Raw genomic sequence first — 3260 nt, forward strand, 5'->3', positions numbered from 1 at the left:
TGTCTGGCGAGCGCACGCACCCTACAGTGAAAATCTCTCCAAAAAAAAAAAAATTTAGAATCTCTAATTGACGAGAATGATGACAGGTGCATGTGCAGTTTTTGTCAACAATAAAAACATGTGTAAAATTTTGATGAGGGTGGACTCCCACATGGCGTACAGTAGCTTGAGACCCAAACTCGCCAGTCTGAAAATCATGCTGGGCACATGATCAGGTGTGCCCCAAATCCTGAAAGAATAGAAGAGAAGTGATTGTGGCATGGCCGTCACCCCTGGGGGATGATTTCTCACTTTCCCTCTGTGTCTCTCTGTCAAATACATGCGCCCTATGGCAAAAGCAATAAATAAATAAAGATGGTATGAAGTGGGATTTTGGCACATGTGAGCTATTGTGTTGGTGGAAAAGTGATGATGCATTTTTGCATGAAAAAATACATCACGAGGACCAGTGGGTGGCATAATGGTTACATCGCTGGACTCTCACATGGCCAGTTGTGCTTTGAATCCTGGACCCAGAGGCTTGAAATGCCGGGTGCGTGTGTGTGCGTGCACAAAATCCCAAGAGGAGAATGGAGGAGAAGGGATTGTAGTATGGCCATCTCCCTGGGAGGGTAATTTCTCACTCTATCTCTCTGTCTCTCTGGCGAGCACACACACCCTATAACAACAACAACAACAAAAGTCTCAAAAAAAACGCACCATGACTTTTCCAACGACCTTATATTTCTCTAACTCACTGACAGCAGTCCGCCATCTTTCACGCTGAGCAGGACTCTGGTGCCCGCACAGCACCAACCTGGGGTGGCACCTGCCCGCTCATTCCCAGAGGGGTCACCATTCTCTCAGGCTTATCATGGGACCAAACTTCTGGAGGAGGCGAGGCTGAGTGGAGACATCAGCCAGAGGGTCGACTCCTCGTCCTAACAACGTCCAGGAAACTCGTTTTCCTCAGGCTCTTACTTTCCTTCTCTTGGTGACAGTGGAAGTGGAAGCCATCATGGCAAGTTTATCAGGGCAGTGTCTTTGCTCGGGGCTGGGGACCTATGTGGCGTGGGCTGAGTCATGGCCCCTGGAGCCTGATAGCATCGCCTGACCCTGGGGGAGGCGACCCTATTACCTCGGGGTTCAGTAACCACGGTGTTCTTGTGGAAGAGAGGCCAGGCGGAGCTCACACACTGAGACAGTGCCTGGAATAGTCCTGAACAAGCTCCAGTCATGAGCCAGGTAGCAGACCCAGGTGTGCGGAAAGGTGTGGCGTTTTGAAAGTAAGTTAGCAGGTCCCCAGACGTGGGCTTGCTAGACCTGATGGATCCGGGTCTGAAGAGCAAGCAAAGTGAGGAGTGAGAGGAGAACCCAGTTGTCCAGCCAGGAGCAAAAGCAGACTGGGTCTGTCTGAGGTCACAGCCACTGCTGCTCTTGTGGGGACAGACAGGTGAGAGAGGAGGTGGCTTGGTGTGGACAGCGGACGGGGCTCTCCTGTAGGACTGGCCTGTGGCCGAGGCTCCACGAACACGGCCCTGCACCCTGATCTGATCTGAATCTGGGAATGGGGATGAGAACTGAAAGCATTCTTTGGACTGGTAGGACAGGAAAGCCCAAAAAGCAAGCCCGGCAAGTCTCGAGCGCTACCAGACTCCAGCAACACTGTCTCTCACTCCTCCTCTGCCGCACACGCCTGGCCTCTGCTAGTGAGGACGTCACCCAGCCTTTTCTTCTTTTTTTATTTTTCAAGAACTTTAAAATTTAATTCCATTCGCTATCATTATTTTTTAATTTATCCAGACAGAGATAGAGAGAAAGAGAGAAAAAGAGAAAGCGAGAAAGCAAGCTGCCAGGTCTGGGACTAAACACGTGGGAATCCAGGGCCATTAACCATCACGCCACCTGCCGGCCCCCATCACCTTATCAGTCAGGCAGGATTTTTCTCTTGGTTGGATCATGGGGCTAGTAGAATAGGTGGGAGGAAACAGAGCTGAGGTTTCCCTGAGTCAGTTCCCACTCTTGAGGCCCTGGTGGAGGCGAGTGGCTGGGAGGAGGGAAGGAGTGGGGGTTGCTGGGTGAGGGCTAGTGAAAGTTCCATGGCTGCTACCACTGCCCCCACCTGGGGAGACCCAGGTGCCCGCTGGGCAGCCAGAGGGGCCTCACCAGGTGGTCTGGCTTTCTGTCTGCCCCAGGATACACCGAACACTGTGAGACCCGCTGGTTGGTTTTCATGACAGCATTTAGACCGTCTGTCCACAGCACTGTTCACCTCTCTGCTGGTGGGGAGCGGCGGAGTCAGGCCCAACTACCGCAGCTCCTCTGCTGGGCCCAGCCTTTGTCTGGGAGGACCGACTCCACGGACTGAGCCACTCTGCCCAGGAGACCTGCAGACAGCGGAGGGCTCCGCAGACACACGGAGAGTACCGCGGACACACGGAGGGCACCACACACGGACACACGGAGGGCACCACACACGGACACACGGAGGGCTCCGCAGACACACGGAGAGTACCGCGGACACACAGAGGGCACCACACGCAGACACACGGAGGGCTCCGCGGACACACGGAGGACACTTCTTTCTTCCTTTCTGTTTTAATTAATTAAGTAATTAATCTATTTACTTGGAATTTTCAAGCCACTGTGTCCAGCATTCAAACTGCAGTCAGCCATGTGGGAACCCAGTGCCTTAATCACACGCCACCTGCTGGTCCTAGGACAGCATTCCTAATAGTTGTAGGACCACAGAGGTCCAACTGGGCGGGTTCCCCTTTTTCTTAAGTTGACAGATGGACAGGGTGGAGTCTGGTCTTCCTGCGAGGAGCTGGACCCTGTGCTGAGATTCACGCTCCCACTCCTGACTTCGTGTGGTGCTCACACTACCTCAGTGTGTCAACGTGGACAATAGATTAGTTACATTAGTCTAAGTCTCTAACTTCACATATGAAAAATTAGTTCATCGATTACACAGGAAGTAGGAAATAATTCTTTTTCTCCAATTAAATGTGACTCTGAAAAAATTCAGCACTGAGTCTTAAGTCAGGTCTACTCTCAATCCCTCTGTAGCCGGGTCCGACTGCCGCCCTCACAGTCCACCTGTCTCAAGGGTTCCCCACACCTACCTGTCTTGAGGGCCCCCACCCCACCTGTCTCGAGGGCCCCCACACCTACCTGTCTCGAGGGCTCCCCACACCTACCTGTCTTGAGGGCCCCCAGCCCACCTGTCTCGAGGGTCCCCACACCCCACCTGTCTCAAGGGTGCCCAACCCCCACCTGTC

This window comes from Tupaia chinensis, unplaced genomic scaffold, assembly GCF_000334495.1.
Source record: "Tupaia chinensis unplaced genomic scaffold, TupChi_1.0 Scaffold140356_1, whole genome shotgun sequence".
In the NCBI taxonomy this organism is placed as follows: domain Eukaryota; kingdom Metazoa; phylum Chordata; class Mammalia; order Scandentia; family Tupaiidae; genus Tupaia; species Tupaia belangeri.